At 41.2% G+C, this 14,711-nt stretch overlaps 1 pseudogene; it reads left to right on the top strand.

Annotated features, from left to right (window-relative positions):
- The window catches only part of LOC115126706 (dnaJ homolog subfamily B member 6-like), a 31,706-nt pseudogene extending 22,261 nt beyond the window's left edge, over positions 1–9,445 (top strand).
- The last annotated feature ends 5,266 nt before the right edge of the window (positions 9,446–14,711 follow it).

The following is a 14,711-nucleotide window of genomic DNA, read 5'->3' as shown; positions in this document are numbered from 1 at the left end:
GATTAGTGTTCCAGGCTGTTTTATATTGATTAGTGTTCTAGGCTGTTTTATATTGATTAGTGTTCCAGGCTGTTTTATATTGATTAGTGTTCCAGGCTGTTTTATATTGATTAGTGTTCCAGGCTGTTTTATATTGATTAGTGTTTAAGGCTGTTTTATATTGATTAGTGTTCCAGGCTGTTTTATATTGATTAGTGTTCTAGGCTGTTTTATATTGATTAGTGTTCACTGCTGTTTTATATTGATTAGTGTTCCAGGCTGTTTTATATTGATTAGTGTTCCAGGCTGTTTTATATTGATTAGTGTTCCAGGCTGTTTTATATTGATTAGTGTTCAAGGCTGTTTTAAATTGATTAGTGTTCCAGGCTGTTTTATATTGATTAGTGTTCCAGGCTGTTTTATATTGATTAGTGTTTCTGTAATGGCTCTTGTTGGTTGTAGGAAGAGTGGACCAAAGCGCAGCGTGGAAAGTGTTCATGATTTTTTTATTCAAAAAACACTCAAACAAAATAACAAAAGCGAAAATAAAAGCGCACAGTTCTGTCAGGCAAAGACACTAAACAGAAAACAAGATCCCACAACCTAATGGTGGAAAAAGGGCTGCCTAAGTATGATCCCCAATCAGAGACAACGATAGACAGCTACCTCTGATTGGGAACCACACGCTGCCAAAAACAAAGAAACAGAAAAAATAGAATTTCCCACCCGAGTCACACCTTGACCTAACCAAACAGAGAATAATAAGGACCTCTAAGGTCAGGGCGTGACAGTTCCAGGCTGTTTTATATTGATTAGTGTTCCAGGCTGTTTTATATTGATTAGTGTTCTAGGCTGTTTTATATTGATTAGTGTTCACTGCTGTTTTATATTGATTAGTGTTCCAGGCTGTTTTATATTGATTAGTGTTCCAGGCTGTTTTATATTGATTAGTGTTCCAGGCTGTTTTATATTGATTAGTGTTCCAGGCTGTTTTATATTGATTAGTGTTCCAGGCTGTTTTATATTGATTAGTGTTCTAGGCTGTTTTATATTGATTAGTGTTCCAGGCTGTTTTATATTGATTAGTGTTCCAGGCTGTTTTATATTGATTAGTGTTCCAGGCTGTTTTATATTGATTAGTGTTCCAGGCTGTTTTATATTGATTAGTGTTCCAGGCTGTTTTATATTGATTAGTGTTCTAGGCTGTTTTATATTGATTAGTGTTCCAGGCTGTTTTATATTGATTAGTGTTCCAGGCTGTTTTATATTGATTAGTGTTCCAGGCTGTTTTATATTGATTAGTGTTTAAGGCTGTTTTATATTGATTAGTGTTCCAGGCTGTTTTATATTGATTAGTGTTCTAGGCTGTTTTATATTGATTAGTGTTCACTGCTGTTTTATATTGATTAGTGTTCCAGGCTGTTTTATATTGATTAGTGTTCCAGGCTGTTTTATATTGATTAGTGTTCACTGCTGTTTTATATTGATTAGTGTTCCAGGCTGTTTTATATTGATTAGTGTTCCAGGCTGTTTTATATTGATTAGTGTTCCAGGCTGTTTTATATTGATTAGTGTTCCTGGCTGTTTTATATTGATTAGTGTTCTAGGCTGTTTTATATTGATTAGTGTTCCAGGCTGTTTTATATTGATTAGTGTTCAAGGCTGTTTTAAATTGATTAGTGTTCCAGGCTGTTTTATATTGATTAGTGTTCCAGGCTGTTTTATATTGATTAGTGTTCACTGCTGTTTTATATTGATTAGTGTTCCAGGCTGTTTTAAATTGATTAGTGTTCCAGGCTGTTTTATATTGATTAGTGTTCCAGGCTGTTTTATATTGATTAGTGTTCCAGGCTGTTTTATATTGATTAGTGTTCCAGGCTGTTTTATATTGATTAGTGTTCCAGGCTGTTTTATATTGATTAGTGTTCCAGGCTGTTTTATATTGATTAGTGTTCCAGGCTGTTTTATATTGATTAGTGTTCCAGGCTGTTTTATATTGATTAGTGTTCACTGCTGTTTTATATTGATTAGTGTTCCAGGCTGTTTTATATTGATTAGTGTTCAAGGCTGTTTTATATTGATTAGTGTTCAAGGCTGTTTTATATTGATTAGTGTTCCAGGCTGTTTTATATTGATTAGTGTTCCAGGCTGTTTTATATTGATTAGTGTTCAAGGCTGTTTTATATTGATTAGTGTTCCAGGCTGTTTTATATTGATTAGTGTTCAAGGCTGTTTTATATTGATTAGTGTTCCAGGCTGTTTTATATTGATTAGTGTTCAAGGCTGTTTTAAATTGATTAGTGTTCCAGGCTGTTTTATATTGATTAGTGTTCCAGGCTGTTTTATATTGATTAATGTTCTAGGCTGTTTTATATTGATTAGTGTTCCAGGCTGTTTTATATTGATTAGTGTTCCAGGCTGTTTTATATTGATTAGTGTTCCAGGCTGTTTTATATTGATTAGTGTTCCAGGCTGTTTTATATTGATTAGTGTTCCAGGCTGTTTTATATTGATTAGTGTTCCAGGCTGTTTTATATTGATTAGTGTTCCAGGCTGTTTTATATTGATTAGTGTTCCAGGCTGTTTTATATTGATTAGTGTTCTAGGCTGTTTTATATTGATTAGTGTTCCAGGCTGTTTTATATTGATTAGTGTTCCAGGCTGTTTTATATTGATTAGTGTTCCAGGCTGTTTTATATTGATTAGTGTTCCAGGCTGTTTTATATTGATTAGTGTTCCAGGCTGTTTTATATTGATTAGTGTTCTAGGCTGTTTTATATTGATTAGTGTTCCAGGCTGTTTTATATTGATTAGTGTTCTAGGCTGTTTTATATTGATTAGTGTTCCAGGCTGTTTTATATTGATTAGTGTTCACTGCTGTTTTATATTGATTAGTGTTCCATGCTGTTTTATATTGATTAGTGTTCTAGGCTGTTTTATATTGATTAGTGTTCCAGGCTGTTTTATATTGATTAGTGTTCACTGCTGTTTTATATTGATTAGTGTTCACTGCTGTTTTATATTGATTAGTGTTCCAGGCTGTTTTATATTGATTAGTGTTCTAGGCTGTTTTATATTGATTAGTGTTCCAGGCTGTTTTATATTGATTAGTGTTCCAGGCTGTTTTATATTGATTAGTGTTCCAGGCTGTTTTATATTGATTAGTGTTCCAGGCTGTTTTATATTGATTAGTGTTCTAGGCTGTTTTATATTGATTAGTATTCACTGCTGTTTTATATTGATTAGTGTTCTAGGCTGTTTTATATTGATTAGTATTCACTGCTGTTTTATATTGATTAGTGTTCCAGGCTGTTTTATATTGATTAGTATTCACTGCTGTTTTATATTGATTAGTGTTCCAGGCTGTTTTATATTGATTAGTGTTCCAGGCTGTTTTATATTGATTAGTGTTCCAGGCTGTTTTATATTGATTAGTGTTCCAGGCTGTTTTATATTGATTAGTGTTCACTGCTGTTTTATATTGATTAGTGTTCCAGGCTGTTTTATATTGATTAGTGTTCCAGGCTGTTTTATATTGATTAGTGTTCCAGGCTGTTTTATATTGATTAGTGTTCCAGGCTGTTTTATATTGATTAGTGTTTAAGGCTGTTTTATATTGATTAGTGTTTAAGGCTGTTTTATATTGATTAGTGTTCCAGGCTGTTTTATATTGATTAGTGTTCCAGGCTGTTTTATATTGAGGTACAGAGTTAATATCGTTTTATGAGGTACAGAGTGAATATAGTTTTATAGTGAGGTACAGAGTGAATATAGTTTTATATTGAGGTACAGTGTTAATATAGTTTTATATTGAGGTACAGAGAGAATATAGTTGTATATTGAGGTACAGAGTGAATATAGTTTTATATTGAGGTACAGAGTTAATATAGTTTTATATTGAGGTACAGAGTTAATATAGTTTTAGATTGAGGTACAGAGTTAATATAGTTTTATATTGAGGTACAGAGGGAATATAGTTGTATATTGAGGTACAGAGTTAATATAGTTTTATATTGAGGTACAGAGTGAATATAGTTTTATAGTGAGGTACAGAGTTAATATAGTTTTAGATTGAGGTACAGAGTTAATATAGTTTTATATTGAGGTACAGAGTGAATATAGTTTTATAGTGAGGTACAGAGTTAATCTAGTTTTATATTGAGGTACAGAGTTAATATTGTTTTATGAGGTACAGAATGAATATAGTTTTATAGTGAGGTACAGAGTGAATATAGTTTTATAGTGAAGTACAGAGTTAATATAGTTGTATATTGAGGTATAGAGTTAAAGCTTCTGAGCTGCAAATAGCAGAAGAACTGAGACTGCCCTGCCCTGCCTCTAGACCCAAACTGTTACAGACCTATATAAAATCCTGCCCTGCCCTGCCTCTAGACCCAAACTCTTACAGACCTATATCTATCCTGCCCTGCCTCTAGACCCAAACTGTTACAGACCTATATCTATCCTGCCCTGCCTCTAGACCCAAACTGTTACAGACCTATATCTATCCTGCCCTGCCTCTAGACACAAACTGTTACAGACCTATATCTATCCTGCCCTGCCTCTAGACCCAAACTGTTACAGACCTATATCCATCCTGCCCTGCCTCTAGACCCAAACTGTTACAGACCTATATCTATCCTGCCCTGCCCTGCCTCTAGACCCAAACTGTTAATGACCTATATCCATCCTGCCCTGCCTCTAGACCCAAACTGTTACAGACCTATATCTATCCTGCCCTGCCTCTAGACCCAAACTGTTACAGACCTATATCTATCCTGCCCTGCCCTGCCTCTAGACCCAAACTGTTACAGACCTATATCTATCCTGCCCTGCCCTGCCCTGCCTCTAGACCCAAACTGTTACAGACCTATATCTATCCTGCCCTGCCTCTAGACCCAAACTGTTACAGACCTATATCCATCCTGCCCTGCCCTGCCTCTAGACCCAAACTGTTGCAGACCTATATCCATCCTGCCCTGCCTCTAGACCCAAACTGTTACAGACCTATATCCATCCTGCCCTGCCTCTAGACCCAAACTGTTACAGACCTATATCCATCCTGCCCTGCCTCTAGACCCAAACTGTTACAGACCTATATCTATCCTGCCCTGCCTCTAGACCCAAACTGTTACAGACCTATATCTATCCTGCCCTGCCTCTAGACCCAAACTGTTACAGACCTATATCTATCCTGCCCTGCCTCTAGACCCAAACTGTTACAGACCTATATCTATCCTGCCCTGCCTCTAGACCCAAACTGTTACAGACCTATATCTATCCTGCCCTGCCCTGCCTCTAGACCCAAACTGTTACAGACCTATATCCATCCTGCCCTGCCTCTAGACCCAAACTGTTACAGACCTATATCCATCCTGCCCTGCCTCTAGACCCAAACTGTTACAGACCTATATCTATCCTGCCCTGCCCTGCCTCTAGACCCAAACTGTTACAGACCTATATCCATCCTGCCCTGCCTCTAGACCCAAACTGTTACAGACCTATATCCATCCTGCCCTGCCTCTAGACCCAAACTTTTACAGACCTATATCCATCCTGCCCTGCCCTGCCTCTAGACCCAAACTGTTACAGACCTATATATATCCTGCCCTGCCCTGCCTCTAGACCCAAACTGTTACAGACCTATATCTATCCTGCCCTGCCTCTAGACCCAAACCGTTACAGACCTATATCTATCCTGCCCTGCCTCTAGACCCAAACTGTTACAGACCTATATCCATCCTGCCCTGCCTCTAGACCCAAACTGTTACAGACCTATATCTATCCTGCCCTGCCCTGCCTCTAGACCCAAACTGTTAATGACCTATATCCATCCTGCCCTGCCTCTAGACCCAAACTGTTACAGACCTATATCTATCCTGCCCTGCCTCTAGACCCAAACTGTTACAGACCTATATCTATCCTGCCCTGCCCTGCCTCTAGACCCAAACTGTTACAGACCTATATCTATCCTGCCCTGCCCTGCCCTGCCTCTAGACCCAAACTGTTACAGACCTATATCTATCCTGCCCTGCCTCTAGACCCAAACTGTTACAGACCTATATCCATCCTGCCCTGCCCTGCCTCTAGACCCAAACTGTTACAGACCTATATCCATCCTGCCCTGCCTCTAGACCCAAACTGTTACAGACCTATATCCATCCTGCCCTGCCCCTAGACCCAAACTGTTACAGACCTACATCCATTCTGTCCTGCCCTGCCTCTAGACCCAAACTGTTACGGACCTATATCTATCCTGCCCTGCCCTGCCTCTAGACCCAAACTGTTACAGACCTATATCTATCCTGCCCTGCCCCTAGACCCAAACTGTTACAGACCTATATCCATCCTGCCCTGCCTCTTTAAAGTCTTTGAAAGCCAAGTTAATAAACAGATCACTGACCATTTCGATTCCCACCGTACCTTCTCCGCTGTGCAATCCGGTTTCCGAGCCGGTCACGGGGGAACCTCAGCCACGTTCAAGGTACTAAATGATATCATAACCGCCATTTCTTTTTTTTCCAAGTGGGAGAGCCATTGGTTTCCCAAAATGTATCTTATAACCAGAAAAGTAACTGAAGTCATTAAATATCTGAATGAACATCGGGACAGAGGCTAAACTCTGCTCATTTCATAACCAAAGCAAATAAGAAGGGAGATTGAGGACACCCTTGTTTTGTGCCTCTACCTATGAGGAAGGGATGCAATACTGTGCCGTTTATAGGAACACCTGCTTGAGGGGCTGAGTAAATAAGTCTGACCCAGTCAGTGAGTGCCTCTCCAAAAGACAATTGTTGCAGTCTTAAAAAGATGGTACCACTCAATTCTATCAAATGTTGTTGATTTTTTTCCGGAGAGAGAGCATCCCCTTTTTTTGACTTTAGCATACTGCAGTATTTCTAACAATCTCCAGGCAGAGTAGGACTGCCTATTTTGCACAAATCAGTTGGGTCTGGAACCACAATAGTGGGTATAATAGGATTTAGCCTCAAAGTAAATAACGAATCAGTGTCATCATTATCAATCACCTGAATAAACATCTACAGCTGATAGTACAGAATTATTACATTGCCAATTGAACCTCTGGTGGTTTGAATTGGAAATAAGGAAGCTGGAATGAAACTGGGTTGGGATTGGAGATATGGATAGACCCAATAGTACATTTCTGTACTTTTCACCAACATTTCCAGAGATATGTACTATATATATTGTCTAATTGTCTTAATACAAACACTACAATTACAACCAACATAAAATACAAAAAAAAAAGAAAAATTCAAACTTCAGTATGTGGTGAAAGAAAGGGAGACTATTGCTTACATTAGGTGATAAATTGCTTCGTGTTTGTTCTTAAGACGCTGCTCTGATCCAACTTAACCTCACCGTCTCTTGGTAGACACAAATGCTATCGTCTGTCATTCTATCTGCTCACGCACAGATATCAAACTATTTCCATCTCTATGTGTTCACCTCTCTGGTCGCTCTAGATTCTCCATTTACAGTTAACCTTATAACAGGTTGATGCTAGGGAGAATCCTTTGGATGGCCCAATCCCACCTAGCATCAACCATATGGCTAGCTTCCATATTAATGTTATTGTGGCTAGCCATAGGCCTATCAGGGCCAAGTCATAGCTCACATATATCACTCTGTTTTCTGGTGGGTTTTTCTGTTCTGAGCAAGTACTTCTTCTAGGGCTCATTTTGGTTGTTGTTTTGATCACTTCTGGGCCGGTTGTCACAAAGTGTCTAGGATCAGGTCCCCCATGTTATTAATTAGGATGTTAAGGGGCAACACTGATCCTAGATCAGCACTGTAACTCTGAGACACTTTGTGAATACAGGCTCTGATTAAGTTCTAGATTCCCCTAGATGTATTTATTATTTTGTTCTGGTCTTTTGGTTTTGGCTAGATGGGGTACAGCTATGGACAGAAGTGACTTTAGCTCAAATTTCTACAGTTGTCCCCGAAGCGACTGGACCATGCAACTTTTGGTCAGTCGTTGTACTCCATCTAGCCAAAACCTGGCGTTTTTTTCTCTGTGTCACTCTTCTTACTTGCTGTGCTTCCTGTTTCAGACTCACACTTCCAGGCCTTCACGGGCTGATCTGATTGGCCGTTGCCCGTCTGACCCCTGACCTCTGAGCCTGAGGTAAAGCCCAAACAAAACAGTCTCCAACTCCATCATCAGCTCCTCCCACCTTCACTGTTGCGTCATCCAACCCTTCATCCCATCCTGTCACCCCTAGAACACCACTAAACTCTGGGTCCCACCAGCAGCCCATCTGCTTACTCTCCAAACCACGACCTACCCTGCGTTTTGCCCTCCGATACTCCCCGTAGTAGAAGACCTGAGTAGTAGACCTCTGGTTATCACAAGAGAACATAGAGGATATAGAAGAGAACGTACAACTGATTTTTTTTGCTGTGTTTACAGTAGGCTGTAGGGAAGTTACTATTAACCTATTCAATAGTGAGAATGGGTGAACCTTGGAGAGGGAGGCAGGATGAACACATTTGGGGGTAGATGTCGGGGTTGGATTACAGGATACCTACTAACTAGTTAACCGAGGAGGAACAGGATAGCTAGTAGCTAGTTAACCAAGGTTGAACAGGATAGCTAGTAGCTAGTTAACTGAGGATGAACAGGATAGCTAGTAACTAGTTAACCGAGGAGGAACATGATAGCTAGTAGCTAGTTAACCAAGGTTGAACAGGATAGCTAGTAGCTAGTTAACTGAGGATGAACAGGATAGCTAGTAACTAGTTAACCAAGGTTGAACAGGATAGCTAGTAGCTAGTTAACCCAAGATGAACAGGATGGCGGTAGCTAGTTAACTGAGGATGAACAGGATAGCTACGAGCTAGTTAACCCAAGATGAACAGGATAGCGAGTAGCTAGTTAACTGAGGATGAACAGGATAGCTAGTAGCTAGTTAAGCCAAGATGAACAAGATAGCTAGTAGCTAGTTAACTGAGGATGAACAGATTGGGATAGATACGTATAGATGTAGACTAGAGAGAGGTGTGCTGTAACTCCCAGCAGCCTTTGCTGTGGCTCTAATGTTGCGTCCATATCCATTTGCTCCCAACAGGTCAAAGGTCACATCTCCCAATGGTGCACCTTGTCTCTCAGCCCGCCCCTTTCAGCTTACTGTTGTCTCTCAGCCCACCACCCCCTGGCGTACTGTACCAGCTGATCAACACTTTTCAAAGTTTTATTTGAAAAAGAAAAGTAAACTGACAAAAACAAAATGTATGTACTTTGTATGTGTGAGTGTGTGTGTGTGTGTATATAGCTAAATTAAATAAAGACTCTTTGTAAAGTATTTTCAACCATAAGTAACTCATCCACATTAAATAATTAGCATTTTAACGTGTCTTATAAGAGAAGTGTCCTGGAAAGCATTTTAAACCAGTTTCAATACCATGGAAATGTATGATAATAAAGTTATCTATATATGAATTGAAAGCTGATCAATTTGCCACACACCTTGAATGTTAGCCTGGTTGTACCAGACTGAAACTTTACACCGAGCACCCCCTCACATCAACAACACGTGATTGTATTACATATGAAAACACATGGTTATTTCTCCATTTCCAGCTACATCTGGTCTCCCTTTCAGGGACCAACCAGGACCAACCCTGCTTAGCTTCAGAGGTAAACCAACAGTGGGATGCAAGGTGCTATGTTGCTGAAGTGAATGTGCCAAAACTTGCAACTGGAAGGCAGCGTAAGCAAAGACCAGGGTAACATTACCCAAGACCAGGGTAACATAACCCAAGACCAGGGTAACATTACCCAAGACTAGGGTAATATTACCCAAGACCAGGGTAATATTACCCAATACCAGGGTAACATAACCCAAGACCAGGGTAACATAACCCAAGACCAGGTCAACATAACCCAAGACCAGGGTAACATTACCCAAGACTAGGGTAATATTACCCAAGACCAGGGTAATATTACCCAATACCAGGGTAACATAACCCAAGACCAGGGTAACATTACCCAAGACCAGGGCAACATAACCCAAGACCAGGGCAACATAACCCAAGACCAGGGTAACATAACCCAAGACTAGGGTAACATAACCCAATACCAGGGTAACATTATCCAATACCAGGGTAACATTACCCAAGACCAGGGTAACATAACCCAAGACCAGGGTAACATAACCCAAGACCAGGGCAACATTACCCAAGACCAGGGTAACATAACCCAAGACCAGGGCAACATTACCCAAGACCAGGGTAACATTACCCAAGACCAGGGTAACATTACTCAAGACCAGGGTAACATTACCCAAGACCAGGGTAACATTACCCAAGACCAGGGCAACATTACCCAAGACCAGGGTAACATAACCCAAGACCAGGGCAACATTACCCAAGACCAGGGTAACATTACCCAAGACCAGGGCAACATTACCCAAGACCAGGGCAACATTACCCAAGACCAGGGCAACATTACCCAAGACCAGGGTAACATTACCCATGACCAGGGCAACATGACCCAAGACCAGGGTAACATTACCCAAGACCAGGGTAACATAACCCAAGACCAGGGCAACATTACCCAAGACCAGGGTAACATTACCCAAGACCAGGGCAACATTACCCAAGACCAGGGTAACATAACCCAAGACCAGGGCAACATTACCCAAGACCAGGGTAACATTACCCAAGACCAGGGCAACATTACCCAAGACCAGGGCAACATTACCCAAGACCAGGGCAACATTACCCAAGACCAGGGTAACATTACCCATGACCAGGGCAACATGACCCAAGACCAGGGTAACATTACCCAAGACCAGGGTAACATAACCCAAGACCAGGGCAACATTACCCAAGACCAGGGTAACATTACCCAAGACCAGGGCAACATTACCCAAGACCAGGGCAACATTACCCAAGACCAGGGTAACATTACCCATGACCAGGGCAACATTACCCAAGACCAGTGTAACATTACCCAAGACCAGGGTAACATAACCCAAGACCAGGGCAACATTACCCAAGACCAGGGTAACATTACCCAAGACCAGGGTAACATAACCCAAGACCAGGGTAACATTACCCAAGACTAGGGTAATATTACCCAAGACCAGGGTAATATTACCCAATACCAGGGTAACATAACCCAAGACCAGGGTAACATTACCCAAGACCAGGGCAACATAACCCAAGACCAGGGCAACATTACCCAAGACTAGGGTAATATTACCCAAGACCAGGGTAATATTACCCAATACCAGGGTAACATAACCCAAGACCAGGGTAACATTACCCAAGACCAGGGCAACATAACCCAAGACCAGGGCAACATAACCCAAGACCAGGGTAACATAACCCAAGACTAGGGTAACATAACCCAATACCAGGGTAACATTATCCAATACCAGGGTAACATTACCCAAGACCAGGGTAACATTACCCAAGACCAGGGTAACATAACCCAAGACCAGGGCAACATTACCCAAGACCAGGGTAACATTACCCAAGACCAGGGCAACATAACCCAAAACTAGGATAACATTACCCAAGACCAGGGTAACATTACCCAAGACCAGGGTAACATTACCCAAGACCAGGGCAACATAACCCAAGACCAGGGTAACATAACCCAAGACCAGGGTAACATTACTCAAGACCAGGGTAACATTACCCAAGACCAGGGTAACATTACCCAAGACCAGGGCAACATTACCCAAGACCAGGGTAACATAACCCAAGACCAGGGCAACATTACCCAAGACCAGGGTAACATTACCCAAGACCAGGGCAACATTACCCAAGACCAGGGCAGCATTACCCAAGACCAGGGCAACATTACCCAAGACCAGGGCAACATTACCCAAGACCAGGGTAACATTACCCATGACCAGGGCACCATTACCCAAGACCAGGGTAACATTACCCAAGACCAGGGTAACATAACCCAAGACCAGGGCAACATTACCCAAGACCAGGGTAACATTACCCAAGACCAGGGCAACATTACCCAAGACCAGGGTAACATTACCCAAGACCAGGGTAACATTACCCAAGACCAGGGCAACATTACCCAAGACCAGGGTAACATTACCCAAGACCAGGGTAACATTACCCAAGACCAGGGTAACATTACCAAAGATAGAGAAAATTGCAGGAAAGAGGTAGGCGTTTTTATTTAATTTGGTTCTCATAAAAAAAAAGTATCACTGAAAACATTTAGTTTTGCATCCATCTATAATTAATTTGTGTTCTCATTTAAACATGATCTCCCCACCACAGTTTCAGTAAAACGCTGAGGGATGCAGCTGGAGAAATGCAACCACTCTCAAATCCATTGATTATGCTATGAACATAAGGACGGAGCATCTATGAGATCAAAGTGATAGTTTTAACCCTGTTTTTAGGGCTTTACGGTGTTTGTTATCGTCTATGTTTGTACAAACACTGGAGTAATGTGGAGTTTCTTACAGGTGAAACTGCAAATTTGATTTTCACACGCGATTGTTTTTCACGTGAAACTGCAAATATCACATGCGAAACTACAATTCGCATAAGTGAAAACATGTTATTCTCCTCACATGTGAAAAGGTGGTGTTTAAACATGTGAACTCAACATTTAATTAGTGGCGTGTGTTCATGGATTTCAAAATATTTACAAAAAAAAAACCAAACGTAATAAAAAAAAAATATGTATCTTTTCGTCTCTCTGTGTTTCATAATATCTCACCAGAGAAAGCATCCTAGCGAGCGAAACAGTTCCCCTCTGTCTCTCTACGTGTAGAGACCATCTATCTGATACTGTCTGGTCCAAACGAGACGGACATTGTTGCCGCCCCGTAGCACTGAAGGAAAAGGGAAGCCAGCGAGCATCTGGCCTCCCTTCGTCAAAAAGAGTATACAAATGAGCCAATCAGCGTTGAGCTAAACTGAGCGCGCTCAACTGTGAATGGTCTTAGTGACCCTCCCCAAACAAGTGTGAAGGGAAGCCATCTTGGGTTTGGCATCATTCCTATGAAATCCCATGGAGAGCAAACGTCAATGACAGAAAAACTTGAACTGTTGCAATCTCATTGTGTTGTTGTCCTCCAGTGGGTAGCCAGCCAGTCCCTTTTCTTAAATTAGCCATGGATGGAGATAGGGATGTGGACTTGTGGTTTTACTTCATTCTCCTTACTGGTCAATAATTAATTCATACATTGTTGTGCCCCTGGCCTGAGAAGATGGAAGTTCAATATGTAGCTAGATGTAGAAGGCTAATGTTAACTAGCTAACGTTGGAAGTTAGGCTAGCGAGCAAGCGTTTTAGCCAGGTAGCCTAGAACAACAAAAACTGAAAGTGTGTACTGTATGACAGAGTGATAGACCGTTTCACACCGCGCACACACACACACACACACACACACACACACACACACACACACGTGATAGACCGTTTCAGCAACATGAAAGAGAGGAGGATCGCATTGATGTTTCTCTACAAGTATAGTGAGTCAACATGTTTTCTACTCGCACGAACACACACACACACACACACACACACACACAACCCAGAAATCAGAACCATGGACAGCCACATCTTATTTAGCTTACGTTGATTGGACTAAATTGTTTTTGGTATTTAGTTGTCACTGTATTAGACTAAGCAGAGATGATTTTACGTTGAAATGGTGCTGGAATTAGAGGAGGCAGCTCCTGTTTTCTTTGCGACCTGCGATAACTCTGTGTGGTTCTATATCAATAGTTGTTTAGTGGTCCGAACGTGCTTGACCGTGCTGTAGGTCAGGTAACTGTCTGGTACTGTACATTAACTTGACCGTGCTGTAGGTCTGTCTGGTACTGTACATTAACTTGACCGTGCAGTAGGTCTGTCTGGTACTGTACATTAACTTGACCGTGCTGTAGGTCAGGTAACTGTCTGGTACTGTACATTAACTTGACCGTGCAGTAGGTCTGTCTGGTACTGTACATTAACTTGACCGTGCTGTAGGTCAGGTAACTGTCTGGTACTGTACATTAACTTGACCGTGCTGTAGGTCTGTCTGGTACTGTACATTAACTTGACCGTGCTGTAGGTCTGTCTGGTACTGTACATTAACTTGACCGTGCTGTAGGTCAGGTAACTGTCTGGTACTGTACATTATCTTGACCGTGCTGTAGGTCAGGTAACTGTCTGGTACTGTACATTAACTTGACCGTGCAGTAGGTCTGTCTGGTACTGTACATTAACTTGACCGTGCTGTAGGTCTGTCTGGTACTGTACATTAACTTGACCGTGCTGTAGGTCAGGTAACTGTCTGGTACTGTACATTAACTTGACCGTGCTGTAGGTCAGGTAACTGTCTGGTACTGTACATGCAGTATGCTGTTGTGGACTTCACTGGACAGAAGTTGCTAGCCGAGTTTTGTTATAAAACAAAGGTGTGGTTGAATGAATTCTTATTGTCTCGGGCCTCTAATATATATCAGGGTCACAAGGCATATGAACTAACAGGTTATAGAGAAACAATGCAATTATCACAACACTCAGTTTGTTATATGGTTGTAATATGGGGGAAGGGGGCTTGGCCTCCCCAGTGATTTTACCCACGCACTGCTACTGAATTTTATACATGTGCAAATATGGTTTCAACATGTGAAATTTAAGCTGAACATGGGAAAATAGCTATTTCACATATGAAACTGATTGATTCAATGTTGTTTCTACGTCATTTGAACAACTGTGATTCAGTG

Source organism: Oncorhynchus nerka, unplaced genomic scaffold, assembly GCF_034236695.1.
Source record: "Oncorhynchus nerka isolate Pitt River unplaced genomic scaffold, Oner_Uvic_2.0 unplaced_scaffold_1270, whole genome shotgun sequence".
In the NCBI taxonomy this organism is placed as follows: domain Eukaryota; kingdom Metazoa; phylum Chordata; class Actinopteri; order Salmoniformes; family Salmonidae; genus Oncorhynchus; species Oncorhynchus nerka.
Note: the sequence above shows the minus strand (reverse complement) of the source record. Positions and strands in the feature narration are given on the sequence as shown.